The following is a 25,361-nucleotide window of genomic DNA, read 5'->3' on the forward strand; positions in this document are numbered from 1 at the left end:
CCGCCTGGTGATGTCGCCAGACAGGCCAAAACTCCATCCCACCAAAACAGGCTGAAATTTCAGGTATTTTCAAACAGCTCTTACACTAAAACGTCATTATCAAAATTTTTACAATTTCACTGTATTACTCCAACCTCAGTGTGGAAATGTACACAGAGTACACCAAACATTAGGAAAACCTTCCTAATATTGAGCCTGTGGATGTCGGGCCCTCATACCACCCTCATGGAGTCTGTTTCTGACCGTTTGAGCAGACACATGCACATTTGTGGCATGCTGGAGGTCATTTTGCAGGGCTCTGGCAGTGCTCCTCCTTGCACAAAGGCGGAGGTAGCGGTCCTGCTGCTGGGTTGTTGCCCTCCTACGGCCTCCTCCACGTCTCCTGATGTACTGGCCTGTCTCCTGGTAGCGCCTCCATGCTCTGGACACTACGCTGACAGACACAGCAAACCTTCTTGCCACAGCTCGCATTGATGTGCCATGCTGGATGAGCTGCACTACCTGAGCCACTTGTGTGGGTTGTAGACTCCGTCTCATGCTAACACTAGAGTGAAAGCACCGCCAGCATTCAAAAGTGACCAAAACATCAGCCAGGAAGCATAGGAACTGAGAAGTGGTCTGTGGTCACCACCTGCAGAACCACTCCTTTATTGGGGTTGTCTTGCTAATTGCCTATAATTTCCACCTTTTGTCTATTCCATTTGCACAACAGCATGTGGAATTTATTGTCAATCAGTGTTGCTTCCTAAGTGGACAGTTTGATTTCACAGAAGTGTGATTGACTTGGAGTTACATTGTGTTGTTTAAGTGTTCCCTTTATTTTTTTGAGCAGTGTATATTTCCACACTGAGGTTGGACTAGTACTGTGAAATTATGAAAATTATGATAATGCCCTTTTAGTGTAAGAACTGTTTATTTGAAAAGACCGCCTGAAACAGCAGCCTGTTTTGGTGGGATGGAGTTTTGGCCTGCTAGTGACATCACCAGGCAGTAAAATGAGTTAATAGACCGATATGAAAGAGTTCCAAATCGCTCTGCCAATAACAGCTAGTTTCCCCCTCCCCACCCAGACCACTACCAGACAGTCCTAGCAAAAATTTTGCTTGAGAAATTGGTCTTTGCTAAGAAGCTATTTTGTTTATTTTTTACCATTTCAATTGAAAACAAATCACAGTAAGGTACATAATTGTTACCCAAAAATGATTTGATATTGAGATAAAAACAACTGCATTGGACCTTTAACCATTGCAAAATTTGATGTAGTCACATTTACCGTGGTTGTCTGAAGCGTGCTATAGAGTTCCCAGCTGGCGATGCCTCATCACAATTGGTTATTCCCCATAATTTGCAACAATGCCAATGAGCATCATCACAATCTTTCCTTTGCCTCAAACTACAGTGACTACCATCTGAGATACACTTTTATGAGTTGATTTTACTCCTGGCTCAGAGTTTGTCTGGGCAGTGTCTTAGCATCACCCTAAAACCTACTCTGAGATGTTTTTATTTTTTTTGTCAAAACAGGTTTTAACAGGATTCCAAGGACCTTTTTTGCGCTGATTTGTGGCTACGGGCCCAGGTCTCCTCTGAAAAGCAACAACAGACTAGTCATTCTCTCCCCGTTTAGGGCTCTCAATGGGAGAGGATAAAAAAACACCAGATTCAATCAAAATTAATTTATCCTCAGACACTCTTTGATGCAGTACCCAAATAGAGTTCGGGCCGTATTTAATGTGTGACGACAATATGAAAAGCGGGCTACATTTACAATCCAAATGAGATTGCTTCCCCTTCCACTTTCCAGCCTCAGACGACAGACAAACAAGGTAGCAGCACTCATTAGTCTCCACTTGGCTTGCCACTCTCAGTCTCCCTCTATCTCAGCCCCCTCACTCTTCATCCTCTACTTTAAAATACAGCCAGGCAGGAACACAACCAGAGCCCTACATTAAGTCCTGAGAACAGGATGCCAAGGCAACCAAGGCCAGCAGGTGTCCATTCAAATAATACACAATAGAGAAGTGGGCATTGCGCTACCCACAATTCCGGAGTTTCTAGGAAGGCTGGGATGTTACAAAGCTGAGAAGTGCAGGTAGGGACTTGGGATTGTTTGTGTCATCATCATGCCAACTCCTTGTCATTCTTTGGCATGTCAAACATGGGTTAACAATGACTAGGGGACTGGTTGACCATGGGGAGAGGTTCAGGCCAGGGAGGGAGCCAGGGTGAGGAGAGGGGCAGTTTAGAGTCAGTGAAAGGACCTATAGTCTGAGTGAGGGGCTTTGAGTGGAGTGCCTTAGGCTGAAGGGCGATTTAATGAGTCTCTCCCCCCCTCTCTCCCTCCCTCCCTGCCTGCGTGCGTTGAGCGGGGGAGGCAGACAAAGGCAGCAGAACAGCACGTTGTGTGTCAGACACAAGTGGCTGCTACCTCCCTCACCTCGAAACACACATACTTCACTTCAGCCTGAGACAGCAGTGTGCTGCCTGGGGGTGGCTGGAGGCTGGGAGGGGTCCATAGGTTAGAGCACTTTCCTGCATCAAAGAGGGAGAAAGGAATGAGGAGGCGGTGAGGCAAAGGAGGGCCAACAGGAGAATCAAATGGATGGCTCACACATCCTGAATTTAGACCGAGCAAATGTCTGGCCTGAAATGGTAATGCTACCTACCTTCTACAAAAGGATAAGGTCAATCTTTCCATTCTTGGCCTTCATATGGAACTACAACACAGGTTTCTGAGCCCATTTCCACTAAATCAAAATCAATCTGGGTGTACAGATACAAGTAACTGCCAAAATAAAGAACATACCAACAAGTGCCTTAACAGGGCGTTGGGGCACCACGAGTCAGAACAGCTTCAATGCACCTTGGCATAGATTCTACAAGTGTCTTGAACTCCGTGCGACACCATTCTTCCATGAGAAATTCCATCATTTGGTGTTTGGTTGATGGAAAATGATGTCTCAGGCGCCGCTCCAGAATCGCCTATGTGTTTAATTGAGTTGAGATCTGGTGACAGACGGCCATGGCATACGGTTTACATCGTTTTCACGCTCATCAAACCATTCAGTGACCATTCATGCCCTGTGGATGGGGGCATAGCCTGGTAGCCAAAATAATGACTCTAAGCATGATGGGATGTTAACTGCTTAATTAACTCAGGAACCACACCTGTATGGAAGGACCTGCTTTCAATATACTTTGTATCCTTTATTTACTCAAGTATCCATTATTCTGGCAATTACGTGTAGAGCTCACCATGTGTCTCTCTATTCCATATGTAGTGCACTACTTTTGACCAGAGCCCTATGAGTCCTGGTGAAAAGTAGTGGACTACATAGGGGAAAAGGGTGCCATTTGGGACACATCCACCCATAAATCCAGTGAGTTATGCTGTGGTCCAACTCTGGCCCACGTCCAATGGTAGATCTCATTACTGGCCTAGTCAACACACTGGTTTAATTTACGCAGCACATCAAAGAGAGCTTCTCTTTGCCAGTCCTTCTAGGAGGGCAAGGCACTGGCAGTACCCTCCTCCTTACCCCTAGACTAAGGCACAGTCGGTCATTATACTAGCAGATATTTGATGTGTAACAGAAAGCACATGGAGTCATTTCATTCTTGTCATTTTAACCAGGATAGTCAACTAAGTAACACTTGCCACTGTTAGGGCCCTACAAAATCTGTGTTGCAGAGAATGTGGACAGAATCAAGACATTAAAACAGAATTTTAATTCATACATTTCCCCAAGTTTATCATAAGACATGAACAAAATACATTGTATTTTACTTCAACTTTGTGAAGAGGCAACAGCACATAAATACCCCAGTCTGTTTGTCTACTACTTTGTGTAGCCTATAGCGATGATGCAAATTTAATGACAATCGTCTTCTGGTAAAGGTTCCCAAAAACATTTTCAATTAAATGATAACTACGAAGTAGCCTATGCCTACCTGGCAGAATGATATCATGATTATTTGCATCAATCCAGTGGCCATTTGTTTTGCAAACTCTGCAATCACAAGCGCTACAGAAACACTGCTAACCAAACAGTCTCTGGCTGGTGCTCAGCTGCATTAAAGGTTAACACCTAAAATAAAAAGTCTGATTTTTCACAGACCTCAAAAGTGGTCTCCTGATGGTTTAAGCATTGTTGTGGACTTGAACATCCACTTTTGGTGTTTTTCTATTAAAATGTGATTTTGGAAATTTGGTAAAAACAGAACGAAGTCGGCAAAATAAAATCGATTTTAATAGGGCCTTACACTGTTTTCCCGGGAGTAAAGTGAAAATCAAGTGAACACCAAACAACGCAGGCTTAACTACACAATAAGCGTTTCAAAAACTTTTTGGGTGAGTGAAATGAGCCTTGATTTTTACAGGCACATAACTCCATTGTGCTTCCAGAGGAGTCATGGATGGACATTCGCCTACCTATTTCCTGTGAGTCCAGTCTGGTTATGAGGGGAAGAGAACATTTCATCTAGAATAGCTGATCAATGGCCCAGGAGTCACCTGTCATTCCCTATGCTCTTTCACCGACCCCTTTTCATCTGTGACATTTCACCTACTGCCTCCCATCAAAAGCCCCCCAGAACCACAGACAAAGCAGGTCGATGCTTAGCCCAGTTAGCCGTCCAGGCCCTATGGCCCTGTTGACTCTCCCATTCAACCCCCCTCAGCCCTATAGCCCCGTCGACTCTTCCATTCAACACCCACAGGTCATAACTCAGCCAGCCCAGCTCTGCACCCTGAGGACCAGTCAAACTCTGCAGAATGTTGTATTCGATACCAGGTTTAGTATCACGATACTCAATACCATTACAATACTCAAAAACAAAAAAAGCAGGCTTATTAGACAAAGTTACAGAATGGTGCTTGAGCCAGACAGATCTTTTGAGTTGAATATCATTACATTTGAAATGTTTATTTTTATGTATGCCTTAATTAATCAATTACACAATAATAAAATCAATATGACTTTGTTGTTTACCAATCTGACTACATAATGGTAATCACTTATTTGAATAGTACATCTCTAATGATAAACTCAGTAAATCAAGCTGTAGGCCAGCTTAGGCCTATTCACAATACAGGTGGGAGTACATGGATTGAGTTATTGAGCTCGTTTTGGCTGATTTCATGGGCTATAGATGAAACACAATCCGTTTCCTTTCCATTGGGGACTTATTTATTATACTGATCAACAATATTTGCATAGAAGAAGCAATCTCTTATTTTATGAAAGTGTGCACGGTCTCATTCACACATGCAGTCAGTTCGAGGCTCGGACAAAGATCATCTTGAAAAGGTAGAGACGCGAGGCGGGGGAGACTAAGTGAATGAATAACGTTTTTGGTGACAATCAGCTTTAAAATCAGCAATATTTTGCTGATACTAGGATAGTGAATTGATGTTAGCTTCAGCTGTATGCAAGCAAGGAAAGTTAGCCTACAAAGCTGGATGCTACCTGCATCCTATTGCATTAAGTGTTCTAGCCTGTAATGGATATGCTTGTGTGAACAGTAATTCCGTTAAAAAAAAGAAGAAAAGACATGCAGCGTTACATTATGCTGCAGTTAACACACTTGAATAAGTGTTGCATGTGAATCAGCCCAGACTCCCAGTGAGTGCAGTGGTTCATCAGGACAGGCTAGAGCTAGGAACGACTAAGAGGAGCAGGCACGGTGCACTCGCTAGGGTTGAATATTTTCCCGGTATTTTACAAATGTTCCGTCCCGACAATAAAAATCACTTTTCTCCCGGGTAACCCTCTATTCCTGCCAAAACCCGAAGTGTCATTCTAAAGCATATAAATAGGCTTGTCTGGATTTGATTAGAGCTTTGATAGAAAATTCAAGCCTGATGTTAAGAGCCTGATGAGCCATACAATAAATACGTTTTATGAGCCCTACATTAAAATACATTTAATGAGCCCAAGCCCAAATGTTTGTGCCGTTATCCAATACATATACATTACCAGTCAAAAGTTTTATAATACCTACTCATTCAAGGGTTTTTCTTTATTTTTACTATTTTCTACATCGTAGAATAATAGTGAAGACATCAAAACAATTAAATAACACATATGGAATTACGTAGTAACCAAAAAAGTGTTAAACAATTCAAAATATATATTATATTTGTGATTCTTCAAATAACCACCCTTTGCCTTGATGACAGCTTGGCATTCTCTCAACCAGCTTCATGAGGTAGTCACCTGGAATGCATTTCAATTCAACAGGTGTGCTTTCTTCAAATTTTATTTGTGTATTTTCTTTCCTTCTTAATGCATTTGAGCCAATCAGTTGTGCTGTGACAAGGTGGGGGGGTATACAGAAGATGCTATTTTACCAAATAGTTCTAAGTCCATATTATGGCAAGAACAGCTCAAATAAGCAAAGAGAAACAACAGTGCATCATTACTTGAAGACATGAAGGTCAGTCAATACGGAACATTTCAAGAACTTTCTTCTAGTGCAGTTGCAATAACCATCAAGCACTATGATGAAACGGGCTCTCATGAGGACCACCACAGGAATGGTCGACCCAGAGTTACCTCTGCTGCAGAGGATCAGTTCATTAGGAGTTACCAGCCTCAGAAATTGCAGCCCAAATAAATGCTTCACTGAGTTCAAGTAACAGACACATCTCAACATCAACTGTTCAGAGGAGACAGTGTGAATCAGGCCTTCATGGTCGAATTGCTGCAAAGATACCACTACTAAAGGACACCAATAATAATAACAGACTTGCTTGGGCCAAGAAACACGAGCAATGGATGTTAGACCGGTGGAAATCTGTCCTTAGGTCTGGAGTTCAAATTGGCGACTTTTGGTTCCAACCGCCGTTGTCTGAGACGCGGTGTGGGTGAATGGATGATCTCTGCATGTGTATTTCCCACTGTAAAGCATGAAGGTGGTGGTGTTATGGTGTGGGGGTGCTTTGCTGGTGACACCGTCTGTGATTTATTTAGAATTCAAAGTGCACGTAACCAGCATGGCTACCACAGCATTCTGCAGCAATACACCATCCCATCTGGTTTGGGCTTAGTGGGACTATCATTTGTTTTTCTACAGGACAATGAGCCAACACACCTCCAGGCTGTGCAAGGGCTATTTTACCCAGAAGGAGAATGATGGAGTGCTGCATCAGATGACCTGGCCTCCACAATCCACCAGCCTTAACCAAATTGAGATGGTTCAGGATGAGTCGGACCGCAAAGTGAAGGAAAAGCAGTGCTCAGCATTGGTGGGAACTCCTTCAAGACTGTTGGAAACGCATTCCAGGTGAAGCTGGTTGAGAAAATGCCAAGCATGTGCAAAGCTGTCAAGGCAAAGGGTGGCTATTTGAAGAATGTTGAAGAATGTTGTTTAACACTTTTTCGGTTACTACATGATTCCATGAGTGTTATTTCATAGTTTTGATGTCTTCACTATTATTCGACAATGTAGAAAAGAAAAGAAAAACCCTTGAGTAAGTAGGTATTTAAAACTTTTCACCAGTAGTGTATGATATAGGCTACTGCACATTACACACACAACAGAATAACATAAAAGTCCATAGATGTAGCTAGATATACATTCGTGGCCAAAAGTTTTGAGAATGACACAAATATTAATTTTCACAAAGTCTGCTGCCTCAGTTTGTATGATGGCAATTTGCATATACACCAGAATGTTATGAAGAGTGATCAGATGAATTGCAATTAATTTCAAAGTCCCTATTTGCCATGCAAATTAACTGAATCCCCAAAAAACATTTCCACTGTATTTCAGCCCTGCCACAAAAGGACCAGCTGACATCATGTCAGTGATTCTCTCATTAACACAGGTGTGAGCGTTGACGAGGACAAGGCTGGAGATCACTCTGTCGTGCTGATTGAGTTCGAATAACAGACTGGAAGCTTCAAAAGGAGGGTGGTGCTTGGAATCATTGTTCTTCCTCTGTCAACCACGGTTACCTGCAAGGAAACATGTACTGTCATCATTGCTTTGCACAAAAAGGGCTTCACAGGCAAGGATATTGCTGCCAGTAAGATTGCACCTAAATCAACCATTTATCGGATCATCAAGAACTTCAAGGAGAGCGGTTCAATTGTTGTGAAGAAGGCTTCAGGGCGCCCAAGAAAGTCCAGCAAGGGCCAGGACCGTCTCCCAAAGTTGATTAAGCTGCGGGATCGGGGCACCACCAGTACAGAGCTTGCTCAGGAAGTGCATCTGTGAGTGCATCTGCACGCAAAGTGAGGCGAAGACTTTTGGAGGATGGCCTGGTGTCAAGAAGGGCAGCAAAGAAGCCACTTCTCTCCAGGAAAAACATCAGGGACAGACTGATATTCTGCAAAAGGTACAGGGATTGGACTGCTGATGACTGGGGTAAAGTCATTTTCTCTGATGAATCCCCTTTCCAATTGTTTGGGGCATCCGGAAAAAAGCTTGTCCGGAGAAGACAAAGTGAGCACTAGCATCAGTCCTGTGTCATGCCAAAAGTAAAGCATCCTGAGACCATTGATGTGTGGGGTTGCTTCTCCGCCAAGGGAGTGGGCTCACTCACAATTTTGTCTAAGAATACAGCCATGAATAAAGAATGGTACCAACACATCCTCCGAGAGCAACTTCTCTCAACCATCCAGGAACAGTTTGGTGACGAACAATGCCTTCTCCAGCATGATGGAGCACCTTGTTATAAGGCAAAAGTGATAACTAAGTGGCTCGGGGAACAAAACATTGATATTTTGGGTCCATCGCCAGGAAACCCAGACCTTAATCCCATTGAGAACTTGTGATCAAACCTCAAGAAGAGGGTGGACAAACAAAACCCCACAAATTCTGACAAACTCCAAGCATTGATTATGCAAGAATGGGCTGCCATCAGTCAGAATGTGGCCCAGAAGTTAATTGACAGCATGCCAGGGCAGATTGCAGAGGTCTTGAAAAAGAAGGGACAAGACTGCAAATATTGACTCTTTGCATCAACTTCATGTAATTGTCAATAAAAGCCTTTGACACTTATGAAATGCTTGTAATTCTACTTCAGTATTCTATAGTAACATCTGACAAAAATATCTAAAGACACTGAAGCATCAAACTTTGTGGAAATTAATATGTGTCATTTCCGAAACTTTTGGCCACGACTGTATACTCTCTTGGGTAAATGGATTATACTAGCTGTAGTAGGCTAATATTTTGAGCGTAAACTGTATTATACTGCATTATATGGACTGAAATTACACACATTGTTCAAACCATTCTAAAACAAAGAGAGAACATGGGATTCTGGTGCAGCACATGGCCTACAAAGGTATAGGCGTGCGAATTTGATTGAAAAGGGCCTATTTGTATAATTAGTAGGATGACACCTTTCATAATGGGGTAACCGAGTGGCGCACCGGTCTAAGGCACTGCATCTCAGTGATAGAGGCAACACTACAACAGACCCTGGTTCAATTCCAGGCTGTATCACAACCGGCCGTGATTGTGCACCGCCCTATGGGACTCCCAATTGGCCCACCATTGTCTGGGTTTGGCTGTCATTGTAAATAAGAATTTGTTCTTAACTGACTTACCAAGTTAAATAAAATAAAATATTTTTTAAATAATATTTCCCCTAATGTTATTAGCCTAGTAGGCTCTTTTGATCTCTATTGTTGCTTCATTCCTTCCTCTCTTTCAACAGTTAAATGAAATATGTTTTGTTGTCCTGATCATCATTCTAATGACATCCTTAAATATTATAGGACTAGAATCAGATGCAGAAGTCTTTCCCTTCTCACGAAGATTGAATGGTTATGGGTCTGAAATAATAACTGCTATAGCCTTTCTCCATCACGCGTTCACTCTTTCAAACTACCCGTGATTTCTAGTGGCTGCTGTATTTAACATAAAGCAAACGAGCTTGCGTACCTCTGAGTCTATTGGTATAAGAAATGCTAAAACATTATGTCCAACAAGGTCTAGCTTTTCCTGCATGGGACTTCATGTTAATGACAAGATGGCACCAATAGAGATGGCAGCTTCGCTTCTAGTCCTTAGGAAACTGTGCAGTATTTTTTTTTTTTTATGTATTATTCCTTACATTGTTAGCCAAGAAAACCTTAAGTGTTTTTACATACAGCCGGGAAGAACTATTGGATATCAGAGAGACGTCAACGTAACAGCACAACCAGCACTAGGACCAAGAACACGACTTTCCCAAAGCAGATCCTTTGTCTGCACCGCCCAAGGCATTTGAACTGATTCCAGAGGCCGACCCAAAACAACATCGCCGGAGGAGGGGGTCCCGGAGCGGTCTTCTAGTGAGGCTTCCGAGTATATTACTCGCTAATGTCCAGTCCCTGGTTAACAAAGTCAACGAAATCAGGGCAAGAGTGGCTTTCCAAAGAGATATCTGGGATTGTAACATACTCCGTGTCATGGAAACATGGTTAGCTGAGGACATGCTGTTGGAGTCCATACAGCCAAAAGGATTTTCAGTGCATCGCGCCGACAGGAATAAACATCTCTCTGGTAAGAAGGGCGGGGGTGTATGTTTCATGATTAACGAGTCATGGTGTAATTATAACACCATACAGGAACTCAAGTCCTTTTGTTCACCTGACCTAGAATTCCTCAATCATATGCCGACTCAATCATATGCCGACATATGCTTATCTGCCAAGAGAACTCTCCTCGGTTATCACAGCCGCGTACATCCACCCACAAGCGGAAACCAAGACGGCCATCAAGGAACTTCACTGGACTTTATGCAAACTGGAAACCATATATCCTGAGGCTGCATTTATTGTAGCTGGGGATTTTAACAAAGCTAATTTGAGAACAAGGCTACCTAAATTCTATCAGCATATCGATTGCTCTACCGAGCAAGTAACACGCTCGACCATTGCTACTCTAACTTCCGTGATGCATACAATGCCCTCCCCCGCCCTCCTTTTGGCAAATCTGACCATGACTCCATCCTGCTGCTCCCCTCCTAAAGGCAGAAACTAAAACAGGAAGCGTCTGTGCTTAGGTCTATCCAACGCTGGTCTGACCAATCGGATTCCACGCTTCAAGATTGCTTAGATCACGTGGACTGGGATATGTTCCGGGTAGCCTCAGATAATAACATTGACGTATACGCTGAATCGGTGAGCGAGTTTGTAAGGTAGTGTATAGGAGATGCTGTACCCACTGACTATTAAAACCTTCCCTAACCAGAAACTGTGGATTGATGGCTGCATTCGCGCAAAACTGAAAGCACATACTACCGCATTTAGTCATGGCAAGGCGACTGGAAATATGGCCGAATACAAACAGTGTAGTTATTCCCTCTGTAAGGCAATCAAACAAGCAAGTGTCAGTATAAAGACAAAGTGCAGTCGCAATTCAACGGCTCAAGCACGAGACGTATGTAGGAGGGTCTACAGACAATCACAGATTTCAAAAGGAAAACCAGCCCCGTTGCGGACATCAATGTCTTGCTTCCAGACAAATTAAACAACTTCTTTGCGCGCTTTGAGGACAATACAGTGCCATCGACGCGGCCCACTACCAAAGACTGTGGGCTCTCCTTCTCCGTGGCCGATGTGAGTAAAACATTTAAAACGTCTTAACCCTTGCAAGGCTGCCAGCCCAGACAGCATCCCTAGCCGCATCCTCAGAGCATGCGCAGACCAGCTGGCTAGTGTGTTCACGGACATATTCAAACAATCTCTATCCCAGTCTGCTGTCCCCACATGCTTCAAGATGGGCACCATTGTTCCTGTTCCCAAAAAAGCTAAGGTAACTGAACTAAATGACTATCGCCACATAGCACTCACTTCTGTCATCATGAAGTGCTTTGAGAGACTAGTCAAGGGTCATATCACCTCCACCTTACCGGTCCCCCTAGACCCATTTTAATTTGCTTACCGCCCCAATAGGTCCACATACAATGCAATCGTCATCACACTGTCCTATCCCATCTGGAAAAGAGGAATACCTATGTAAGAATGCTGTTCATTGACTACAGCTCAGCATTCAACACCATAGCACCCTCCAAGCTCATCATTAAGCTTGAGACCCTGGGTCTCAACCCCGCCCTTTGCAATTGGCTCCTGGACTTCCTGACGGGCCGCCCCCAGGTGGTGAAGGTAGGAAACAACATCTCCACTCCGCTGATCCTCAACACTGGGGCCCCGCAAGGGTGCGTTCTCAGCCCCCTCCTGTACTCCTTGTTCACCCACGACTGAGTGGCCATGCACATCTCCAACTAAATAATCAAGTTCGCAGACGACACACCAGTGGTAGGCTTGTTGATTACCACCAACGACGAGACAGCCTACAGGGAGGAGGTGAGGGCCCTCGGAGTGTGGTGTCAGGAAAATAACCGCTCACTCAATGTCAGCAAAAGAAAAGAGATGATCGTGGACTTCAGGAAACAGTAAAGGGTGCACACACCCTATCCACATCGACGGGACAGCAGTGGAGAAAGTGGAAAGTTTTAAGTTCCTCGGTGTACATATCACCGACAAACTGAAATGGTCCATGCTCTCAGACAGCGTGTGGTGAAGGCGGCGCAACAGCGCCTCTTCAACCTTTTGGCTTGTCATCACCTGCCCTCCGTGACACCTACAGCACCCGATGTCACAGGAAAGCAAAAAAGATTGTCAAGGACAATAACCACCCGAGCCACTGCCTGTTCACCCCGCTTCCATCCAGAAGGCGAGGTCAGTACAGGTGCAGCAAAGCTGGGACAGAGAGATTGAAAAACAGCTTCTATCTCAAGGTCATCAGATAGCACACAGAGGTGACTGCTTATCTACAGACTTGATAACATTGGGCACTTTAATGAATGGAACACTAGTCACTTTAAGAATGTTTACATATCTCGCATTACTCATCTCATATGTATATAATGTATACTGTATCCTTCACTATCTATTCTTTATAGTCTATTGCATCTTAGCCACTCTGTCACTGCTCATCCATATATTTTATACTTATATATTCTCATCCCATTCCTTTACTAGATTGTGTGTATTCGTTTTGTTGTGTTATTTGTTAGATATTACCTGTTAGATACTGCTGCACTGTCGGATCTAGAAGCATAAGCATTTAGCTACACTTGTAATAACATCTGCTAACCATGTGTATGTGCCCAATAAAATGTGATTTGACTTCAAGAGCTAAGGAGAGTGTAAGGAGAGGCCAGTTGAGCACATGTGCATGCATATTGTGCAAGAGACAGAGGCTCTAAGTTAGAAGCTTATTATGCATAACCCATCATTAATTAGCTAACAATGGATTACCTGGAAGAGGTAAGCTGGGACATCTGTATATAGGGTTATACAGTATATCAACTAGAACAGAATTATCTATTTCTGATGCAATTTGAATGGAATTGATGAGAGCACAAGACTGCGAGAGAGTGATTGTGTGTGCACTGGTTTAAAGCAACGATATTCGAGTGATGAGCTGTTTTAAAATAATGCTTTAAAAAAAAATCTTTACAATAAACAAATTAGGTGACCCCCAAAAGCCAGATGGAGATGGGTAAATTAGACACACATTCAATCTTTATATTATAGACTATGCTGCAACAAATGTAGGCCTACCTGCCACAAGAAAAAAAGTTACCATGATGAGATGATCGATCTACACATTATGAACTGCGCTCCAATCTGAGATGGGCTGTCTGTCCCCACCCTGAGCATTGATGATTCATCATGCGGAGGCCGTAGAGAAGCCCGATTTAGTGGTTTTGAGCAGTAAATCCCGGTAAATCTCAGTTACAGCGTTCCCGCCATTCAACCCTAGTGCTTGCGTTATAAAAAGGGAACATTGGCTGCGCTGGTAGACAGACTTGATCCTCTCTCAATTAGTAGACGACGTGAAACATTTGACATAAGTATCAAAGTAACAAAAATTCTAGTACCAAACTGTTTTTCATGTTCTAGTATCGAAACAGTTAAGACGTTTCGGCATACAGTGCAACACTACTCTGCTGTGAGGATCCAGGTTTCCACTCTAGGGGTCAAGTCTACCAGTTTCTGCTCTTCTCATTAGTGGCTGCAAAATCCATTATTTAAATCCTCTATCAACGTAATAATGAAAATGCTTTAATCCACTTTACATGACAACGGCTCCTGGACAGAAATGTTCGTTTAACACTCTAATTTCAAACTGACAGAAACGCTAAATCATGCAGTTACCATGATGACCATTCAGAGAGCACAGGAAAGCAGCAGAAAGAAAACCCATTAAAAAAAAATCTAACAGCCGTCTCATTTTCGTTTTTTTCTAGTTTCAGCAGACCCAATTTCAGGAGGCCACAAAAGCTATATGGGGATACAAAAATGGGTCTGATCTACATTAACCAAATCTGTCACGGCAAAACATGTCAAAATCAGCACTCAATAGTAAGCTTGGGCTGTAAGAGCATGCATCCTAAATGGCACCCTATGCCCTATAGTGCTGGAATTCGTTTCCTAAAGCGGCATATTACCCATTACTCGTTACTTTGTAACGTGCTACGTTACAAAATTACTTTCTGTGCAGATTAATGAGTTATTAATTGTTATATTACTTATAGTAAAATATAACCGAATATAACTGAATAAAATTGAAATAATATATTTTTCAACTTGAGGAAAGCATGGAATCGCAGTTATTCTACAAAGAAATTATATTTTTAAAATAGAGCCAATCAGATCATTTTGTTGTTGTTGTTTAGAAAATGTACGCAGGACTCCAGACTAGGGCTGTGGCGGTCATGAAATTTCGTCTGCTGGTGATTGTCAAGCAAATAACGGTCAGTATCACGGTAATTGACCGTTAATTAACAAACACATTTAGCATCTCCTGGCTTCCACAAATAGCCCACAAGCCATTTTAAAAAGTCAAATAAATCCATGTAATATAGCCTACACCTTCACAAACAATCCATTATTTATTTTAGACAAGTCTAAAGAAACATGATATGAAAAAAAATGTAGTCTATTTCAGGAGAAAAGAATAGCATACTATGAGCTGTCCTTATGTTAGGTCCTGATGTGGCTATGCCAAATGACTGTGGGCTACACCAGTTGCTTTAGCATACAATATTTGCTTATAATCTGTGGCATTATAGTATGAATACAATTAAACAATTTTAAATATATATTTTTCTCCAAACGATGAGGGAGTACGCACATGCGGCGATTCTGTGTTGAGCGGCTAACAAATAAAAATGTACTCCTATATGCTTAATTTAGAGTTATTAATGTAACTTTAGTTGTTCTCCAGAAATTGGGCTATATGTTTTGATTTTTAATACATTGTAAGGCTGCATGATGAGACGAAAGATTATTTGAAAAAAGTTGCTTGAAAGACATGAGCTTTGTATATACAGTGCCTTCGGAAAGTATTCAGACCCCTTGACTTTTTCCACATTCGGTTATGTTACAGCCTTATTCTAAAATTGCTTAAATTGTTTTCCCCCCCTCATTAATCTACACACAATACCACATAATAACAAAGCAAAAACAGGTTTATAGAAATGTTTGTTAATTAATAAAAAAAAATAAGACAAATATGGCATTTACATAAGTATTCAGACCCTTTACTCAGTACTTTGTTGAAGCACCGTTGGCAGCGATTACAGCCTTGAGACGTTTGGGGTATGACGCTACAAACTTGGCACACCTGTATTTGGGGAGGTTCTTCCATTCTTCTCTGCAGATCCTCTCAAGCTCTGTCAGGTTGGATGGGGAGCGTCGCTGCTACTTTCAGGTCTCTCCAGAGATGCTTGATTGGGCTCTGGCTGGGCCACTCAAGGACATTCAGAGACTTGTCCCGAAGCCACTCCTGCGTTGTCTTGGCTGTGTGCTTAGGGTTGTTGTCCTGTTGGAAGGTGAACCTTCACCCCAGTCTGACGTCCTGGAGCAGGTTTTCATCAAGGATCTCTGTACTTTGCTCCGTTCATCTTTGCTTCGATCCTGACTAAACACCCAGTCCTTGCTGCTGAAAAACATCCTCACGGCATGATGCCGTCACCACCACGCTTCTACGTAGGGATGGTGCCAGGTTTCTTCCAGACATGACGCTTGACATTCAAGCCAAAGAGTTCAAGCTTGGTTTCATCAGACCAGAATCTTGTTTCTCATGGTCAGAGCCTTGAGGTGCCTTTTGGCGAACTCCAAGCGGGCTTTCATGTGCCTTTTACTGAGGATTGGCTTCCGTCAGCCACTCTACCATAAATACCTGATTGGTGGAGGGCTGCAGAGATGGTTATCCCTTCTGGAAGGTTCTCCCATCTCCAGAGGAACTCTGGAGCTCTGTCAGAGTGATCATAGGGTTCTTGGTCACCTCTCTGAATTTAGGCCCTTCTCCCCCGATTCCTCAGTTGACCGGGCGGCCAGCTCTAGGAAGAGTCTTGGTGGTTCCAAACTTCTTCTATTTAAGAAGGATGGAGGCCACTCTGTTCTTGGGGACCTTCAATGCTGCAGACAGTTTTTGGTACTCTCCCCCAGATCTGTGCCTCGACACAATCCTGTCTCGGAGCCCTAGAGACAATTCCTTCAACCTCATGGCTTGGTTTTTGCTCTGTCAACTGTGGGACCTTATATAGACAGGTGTGTGCCTTAACAAATCCTGTCCAAACAATTGAATTTACCACAGGTTGACGCCAATCAAGTTGTAGGAACATCAAGGATGGTCAATGGAAACAGGATGCACCTAGGCTCAATTTCGAGTCTCAAAGCAAAAGGGTCTGAATACTTATGTAAATTGTCCAAAATTTCTATAAACATGTTTTCGCTTTGTCATTATGGAGTATTATGCGACAATGGTGCGACAAACAAGAAAAATCCAGTCAGCGGCAGTCCTGTGGCCGAAAACAGCTCGATGATGAGAGGATGAAGGAGAAGCTAACACAAATGTCCACAAATGGACAAGTAACGGCACAGTACAACAGTGGTGTGCAGAACGGCATCTCGGAATGCACAACTCGTCAGCCCTTGTAACAGATTGGCTATTGCAGCAGGAGACCACACAGTGTTCCATTTCTATAAGCTAAAAACAAGAAGCGGCTCCAGTGGGCACGCGATCACCAACACTGGACAATTGAGGAGTGGAAAAACATTGCCTGGTCCGTCGAGTCCCGGCTTTGGTTGTGTCATGCTGATGGCAGAGTCAGGATTTGGTGTAAGCAGCATGATTGGTACAGGTACAGGCTGGTGGCGGTGGTGTAATGTTTTCCTGGCACACGTTAGGTCCCTTGATACCAACTTTAAATCCACAGAATAATTCAGGTTGTTCCAGAGGCAAAGGGGGGGGTTCAACCTAGTACTAGATGAGTGTACCTAAAACTGGCCACTGAGGGTATATAACACACTGGCAGAGATATGATTCTGAAATTGAAAAAGTAACTAATTATATTATCCAATTTTAAAAAGTGACACGTTATATTACTGTTTTAAAGTAATCTGATTACTGTAATGCGTTACACTCAACATGGATGCCATATATAGTGCACTACTTTTGACCAGAGCCTAAATGGTCCTGTAGTGGTCAGCAGGGCTGTCTAAGAAGTGCTAAAGCTCATTAGGGTCAAAACCCACCACTATCTTGCTCTCTCACCACTGATGCACTAGATTCCAGACACACAGGCAGGCTTGAGTGGATAGTCTGTGTGTCTGTCACGGAGGTGGAGGCCTGATTATACAAAGACAGCTGGTTCAGTGAGAGGCAGCCAAGGGCCTCAGACTTAGCTATATGAAACTCTCTTTTAATGCACGCACAGCCAGTCTCCTCGCACACAGACAGACACACAACCATTGAACCCTACTTAGAAGCAAACACAAAAATAAAAAAACAGTGGCAGACCTGCCAACCCTGTCCAACTTTTTAGAGTACCAGACACGGGCGGGGAAATAGGAGATGTAACACTCGCTGAATTGGGGTTCTTTACCCCCGCAGATCACAAACTGGCAACACAAAGCTTAAGTAGGCTACCGCAAAGGGAATCTGAACTCTGAACACTGTTCGCTAGAACAGTCCGGTGTTTCAGCCGATGTAAAGGTGCCTATTGTATTTCTTTGCAGCGCATACATTTCAGATTTTCGGAAATTGATAACATCTCAAAAACAAGTGCAAAGGCATTTTAGAAGCATTGCCTCTATAGCTAATACCGGACACTCATTCATTCATTCCTTACAGCGCAGTCTTCGAAACTCCCGACTCCATTTAAAGCCAAGATGTTTATATTTATTTTTGATTATACTTTTGTAATGCTTTTTGTGACATGGATCATAATTACAGTTACAGTCTATCGATCCTCGTAATGTTACGTGGAAAATACAACTAATGGGACACAGAATTAAAATGAATATCACACCAGTTATTTTTCGTATTTGGATTTCATTTCTTTCACGAGCAAATGCAAGTGAACTGCTGGCAATTTAGAGCCCACTGAATGTCCATCTTACGTTCGATAACGTTAACTTGAAACAATTAGTGTTTACCTTTCCACAACATACGGGGTTGAAAAGGGATTTGTCCACGTGTTTACGTACAGCTGACAGTCGGCAAACTAGGCATCACAACAAACAGGAGACACGGGGTAGCTACGCCGAATAATGATATATTAATCTCCATATACGTTAACACAAATCAAACTTTATTTGCCACATGCACCGAATACAACAAGAGTAGACTTTACCGTGAAATGCTTACTTACAAGCCCTGTACCAACAGTGCAGTTCAAGAAGTAGAAAATATTTACCAAGTAGGCTAAAATAAAAAGTTATAATAAAAAGTAACACAATAAGACTAACAATAACAAAGCTATATACAGGGGGCACCGGTACCGAGTCAGTGTGCAGGGGTACAGGCTAGTTGAGGTAATCTGTACATGTAGGTGAGGGGCGAAGTGACTACGCATAGGTAACAAACAAACAACGAGTAGCAGCAGTGTACAAGAGCGAGGGGGGTGTCAATGTAAATTGTCCAGTGGCAATTTTCATGACCTGTTCAGCAGTCTAATGGCTTGGGGGTAGAAGCTGTTGAGGAGCCTTTTGGTTCTAGACTTGGCGCTCCGGTACTCCTTGCCGTGCAGTAGCAGAGAAAACAGTCTATTACTCGTGTGGCTGGAGTCTCTGACAATTTTATGGGCTTTCCTCTGACACCGCCTAGCGTATAGGTCCTGGATGGCAGGAAGCTTGGTCCCAGTGATGTACTGGGCCATTCGCACTACCCTCTGTAGCACCTCACGGTCGGGTGCTGAGCAGTTGCCAAACCAGGCGGTGATGCAACCAGTCAGGATGCTCTCGATGGTGCAGCTGTAGAATCTTTTGAGGATCTGGGGACCCATATTTTCAGTCTCCTGAGGGAGAAAAGGTTTTGTCGTGCCCTCTTCACGACTGTCTTGGTATGTTTGGACCACAGACCAACTCTCGACCTGCTCCACTACAGCCCCGTCGATGTTAATGGGGGCCTGTTCAGCCCGCCTTTTCCTGTAGTCCACGATCAGCTCATTTGTCTTGCTCACATTGAGGGAGAGGTTGTTGTCCTGGCACCACACTGCCAGTTCTCTCACCTCCTCCCTATAGGCTGTCTCATCGTTGTCGGTGATCATGCCTACCATTGTTGTGTCGTCAGCAAACTTAATGATAGGGTTGGAGTCGTGTTTGGTCACGCAGCAGTGGGTGAACAGGGAATACAGGAAGGGACTAAGTACACACCCCTGAGGGGCCCCAGTGTTAAGGATCAGCGTGGCAGACATATTGTTGCCTACTCTTACCCCCTGGGGGCGGCCCATCAGGAAGTCCAGGATCCAGTTGCAGAGGGAGGTGTTTGGTCCCAGAGTCCTTAGCTTAGTGACAAACTCCGTACATGTCTGTGTGTTACAGCTTGAGAATCGGGATGTTAGACTTACTCAGTGGATTTCCTTTTGATTAAAATGTAATGTATATAAAAATAATAAAAAATCAAAATCAGGCCCTATTCATTTATGCGTACTTTTAACTCGGATCTCGTACATCGACAGAGAATCGTGTAGTTGTTACGCAAAATGCGTGCATGTTGGCAGGTCTGCAGTGGTTCCCAAACAGTGGGGCTAAGAACTCAGTCTGGCTTTCAACTTACTCTTGAAGGTTGTAATAGCAGAATACAAAGTGCAATTTGAAATTGGGTAGTGCATCGTTTTTCTCGTCATGTCAGTCATTGCATACCGTAGAGCTATTTATAACTTGTCAGAAATGTCCAGACTAGCCCATGTCAGCTAACGTTTCTTTAGTCCATAGATGTTGTAATAATGTTTGAGTCGCTTAAACATCACATGAATACACAGACATGGCAAAATGTATAGAATTTCAATTTAATTTGCTTTAAAACTGCAACATTTTCTCCATCAACAAGAGGGGTGTGAACAGTTTGTGTAATCAACAGTGTTCGTGCCCATAGAAATAGACGTGGCGCTCGCAGGAGGGGACCTGAGTGAAAACGTTTGAGAACCCCTGGTCTATACCATAGAAATATAATCTACAGTGCCATCAGAAAGTATTCACACCCCTTGACTTTTTCCATATTTTGTTGTGTTACAGCTTTAATTTAAAATGGATCACTGGCCTGCCTACACACACACACACACACACACACAAACCCATAATGTCAAAGTGGAATTATGTTTTTACAAATTGCATTTTTTTAAGGATGTAATGTCTTGAGTCAACCCCTTTGTTATGGCAAGCCTAAATAAGTTCAGGAGTAAACATTTGCATAACAAGTCACATAAGTTAAATGGTCTATAAATGACATAATAAGATAGTGTTTAAAATGATTTAATGTTAAAACATCTCTGTACCCCACACATACAATGCATTCAGAAAGTATTCAGACCCCTTGACTTTTTACACATTTTGTTACGTTATAGCCTTGTTCTAAAATGTATTAAAATACAAATTTCTCAATCTACACACAATACCCCATTATGACAAAGCAAAAACAGGTTTAGACATTTTTGCAAATGTATTACAAATTTAAAAAACAGAAATATCTTATTTACATAAGTATTCAGACCCTTTGCTATGAGACTCAAAATTGATCTCAGATGCACCCGGTTTCCATTGATCATCCTTGAGATGCTTCTACAACTTGGAGTCCACCTGTGGTAAATTCAATTGATTGGACAAGATTTGGAAACGCACACACACGTCTATATAAGGTCCCGCAGTTGACAGTGCCTATCAGCACAAAAACAAGCCTTGAGGCCGAAGGAATTGTCAGTAGAGCTCAGAGACAGGATTGTGTCGAGGCACAGATCTGGGGAATTGTACCAAAACATTTCTGCAGCATTGAAGGTCCCCAAGAACAGTGTCATCCATCATTCTTAAATGGAAGAAGTTTGGAACAACCAAGACTCTTCCTAGAGCTAGCCGCCTGGCCAAACTGAGCAATCGGGGGAGAAGGACCTTGGTCAGGGAGGTGACCAAGAACCCGATAGTCACTGACAGAGCTCATCTGTGGAGATGGAAGAACTTCCCAGACGTACAACAATCTCTGCAGACCTCCCCCAATCAAGGTAAGGTATGATAAAGGTATACCTTACAGTCAAGGTAAGGTATGATACAAAAATTGTGGGAGCTTTTTTATTAGACTTCAATGCATTTTTTGACATCATTGATCATAATTTGCTGCTGGAAAAACTTATTGGCTTTATTGGCCCGTCTGAACAGAACACATAAGGTGTTCTTTAATGGAAGCCTCTCCAACACAATCCAGGTAGAGCCAGGTATTCCCTAGGGCAGCTGTCTAGGCCCCTTAATATTTTCCATCTTTACTAATGACCTTGCTCGGATTAAAGCACGTGTGTCCATGTATGATGATGACTCAACATGTCAGCTGCCACAGCATGTGAAATCATTGCAACAGTTAAGAACGAGCTGCAGTCAGTTTCAGAATGGGTGGCAAGAAATAAGTTTGTCCTAAACATTTCATAAATGAAAAGCATTGTATTTGGGACAAATCATTCACTAAACCCTAAACCTCATCTAAATCTTTTAACGAATAATGTGGAAATTTAGCAAGTTGAGGATACTAAACTGCTTGGAGTAACCCTGGATTTTAAACTGTCATGGACAAAACATATTGATGCAACATTAGCTAAGATGGGGAGAGGTCAGTCCATAATAAAATGCTGCTCTACCTTTATAACACTATCAACAAGACAGGTCCTACAGGCCGTTGTTCTGTCGCATCTGGACTAATGTCCAGTCGTGTGGTCAGGTGCCATAAAGAGGGACTTAGGAAAATAACAATTGCCCCAGAACAGGGCATCATGGCTGGCCTTTTAATGTACACAGAGAGCTAACATTGATATTATTAATGTCAATATCTCCTGGCTCAAAGTAGAGGAGAGACTGACTTCATCACTACTTGTATTTGTGAGAGGTATTGCCATGTTGAACGCACCGAGCTGTCTGTTTAAACTACTAGCACACAGCTCAGCCACCCATGCATACCTCACAAGACATGCCACCAGAGGTCTCCTCACAGTTCCGAAGACCAGAACAGAATATGAGAGGTGCACAGTACTACATAGAGCCACGACTACATGGAACTCTATTCCACATCAAGTAACTCATGGAAGCAGTAAACACAGCAACAACAACTAAAAATACACCTTATCGAACAGTAAGGCTCCCGAGTGGTGCAGCATTTTAAGGCACTGCATCTCAGTGCTAGAGGCCTCACCACAGACCCTGGTTCAATTCCAGGATGTATCACAACCGGCCGTGATTGGGATTCCCATAGGGCGGTGCACAATTGGCCAAACGTCATCCGGGTTAGAGTTAGGCCGTCATTATAAATAAGAATTGGTTCTTAACTGACTTACCAAGTTAAATAAAATAAAAATGTAAAAATGAAATAGGGACTGTGTAGAGAGACACACAGGCACACAACAGCATAGATTATGTGTTGTAGATATGTGGTAGAAGGGTAGTGGCCTGAGGGCACACACCTAATCTATTGTGAAATGTAATGTAATGTTTTTTTTATTGTATTTAACTGCCTTAATATTGCTGGACCCCAGGAAGAGTATGGGGATCCATAATAAATAAATACAAATACAAAATGGCTGTCTAGTAATGATCAACAACCAACTTGACAGAGCTTGAAGAATATTTTCTTTTTTAAATTACAAATATTGTACAATCCAGGTGTGCAAAGCTCTTAGAGACTTACCCAGAAAGACTCACAGCTGTAAATCACTGCCAAAGGTGATTCTAAGATGTACTGATTGACTAAATGTACAAATAAATGTTAATCAATCATTGCACCCACACTGCTCGCGCACGTGAACAAGCGTCTGCGTAGCCAGGCACTAAAATAGAACTTGGTTATATTTGTGAAGCAAGAACCGCTGCAAGTCCCACCTCCTCATTGGTTTGTAGAAGCATATACCCACGTGGGTGATTGAAAGATGAACTGAGGTCCACACTCCAGTCCAGTTAGTAGTGCACCTTAATGTTGGTTGTCAACTGCCATATAAAGTCCAAAGAAGAAACAGCCTGAAGGAGGAGAGATTACTAGAAATGAACTCTGTTTACCCTTTTATCTGTGGATTAATTGTCCGAGTAGAGGACCTTGTTCCTTTCAGGTAAAATAACAACCCAATGTTTATATCCCAGGACAAATTATCTAACAGCAAGCTAGCTAGCTAAATTGCTATAAATGTTTAATGCTTTTCGACCTGTCCCCAAATTAATATAGTTGGATCAGAGTTCGTTTTGATATTTCAACCTGTGTGTCCTGATCGCGCCTGGTGTGGGTGGACAAAATCAACATGCGCTCGATGGTGGACACACGCGCGCGAGCGAGCGGTCTGGTAAGCATGATAGTGTGTTTTTATATATATATATATTACAAACGTTATAATTTTTCTTCCAGTTTCAAATGAGTATTTGGTGTAATCGTTGACAAAAAAAAAAACTATTAAATCCATTTTAATCCCACTTTAACAACAAAATGTCAATGGGTGTGAATACTTAAGGCACTGTAGGCCATTTCTGTGGTCTACACACCCAGTTTACCCAGATTAATCAAGCTAACTAACTAGAGGACACTGACCCCAATTCACGTGCTCTGCCTTGAGAAGAGCAACAAACGTATGACCATGACCCAAAATGGCAGCTATTATTAAGGTTTTGACTATGTGATGTAACAAAAGACTTAGCAAACTTGACCCTGAGCCACGTTCAGACATGACATAATAACACGTGAGAGCACCGCAGAGTGGGTGTCCCTCAATGGGCTTGAGAGGTAAATACAGAGAGCGAGAGATGTCTAAATTAAACATGGCACACTAGTCCAGCAGGGCCAGACACACATCACCTTGTTATACAGTTGAAGTCGGAAGTTTACATACACTTAGGTTGGAGTCATTAAAACTAATTTTTAAACCACTCCACAAATTTCTTGTTAACAAACTATAGTTTTGGCAAGTCGGTTAAGACATCTTCTTTGTGCATGACAAGTCATATTTCCAAAAATTGTTTACAGACAGATTATTTCACTTATAATTCCCTGTATCACAATTCCAGTGGGTCAGAAGTTTATATATACTAAGTTGACTGTGCCTTTAAACAGCTTGGAAAATTCCAGAAAATGATGTCATGGATTTAGAAGCTTCTGATAGGCTAATTGACATCATTTGAGTCAGTTGGAGGTGTACCTGTGGATGTATTTCAAGACCTACCTTCAAACTCAGTGCCTCTTTGCTTGACATTGTGGGAAAATCGAAAGAAATCAGCCAAGACCCCAGAAAAATAAATTGTAGACCTCCACAAGTCTGGTTCATCCTTGGGAGCAATTTCCAAATGCCTGAAGGTACCACGTTCATCTGTACAAACAATAGTACGCAAGTATAAACACCATGGGACCATGCAGCCGTCATACCGCTCAGGAAGGAGACGCGTTCTGTCTCCTGTTCTGTGAAGGGAGTAGTACACAGCATTGTAGCAGATCTTCAGTTTCTTGGCAATTTCTCACATGGAATAGCCTTCATTTCTCAGAACAAGAATTGACTGACGAGTTTCAGAAGAAAGTCTTTGTTTCAGGCCATTTTGAGCCTATAATCGAACCCACAAATGCTGATGCTCCAGATACTCAACTAGTCTAAAGAAGGGCAGTTTTATTGTTTCTTTAATCACAACCACAGTTTTCAGCTGTGCTAACATAATTGCAAACGTGTTTTCTAATGATCAATTAGGCTTTTAAAATGATAAACTTGGATTAGCTAACACAACGTGCCATTGGAACACAGGAGTGATGGTTGCTGATAATGGCCCTCTGTACGCCTATGTAGATATTCCATAAAAAATCTGTCGTTTCCAGCTACAATAGTCATTTACAACATCAACAATGTC

General features: G+C 42.6%; 1 protein-coding gene across 7 annotated transcripts in view; it reads right to left on the minus strand.

Annotated features, from left to right (window-relative positions):
* Positions 1 to 25,361, minus strand: part of LOC139576528 (serine/threonine-protein phosphatase 2B catalytic subunit gamma isoform-like) — a 70,654-nt gene that overhangs the window by 25,432 nt on the left and 19,861 nt on the right. The window lies entirely within an intron of this gene.

Source organism: Salvelinus alpinus, chromosome 5 (genome assembly GCF_045679555.1).
Source record: "Salvelinus alpinus chromosome 5, SLU_Salpinus.1, whole genome shotgun sequence".
In the NCBI taxonomy this organism is placed as follows: Eukaryota; Metazoa; Chordata; class Actinopteri; order Salmoniformes; family Salmonidae; genus Salvelinus; species Salvelinus alpinus.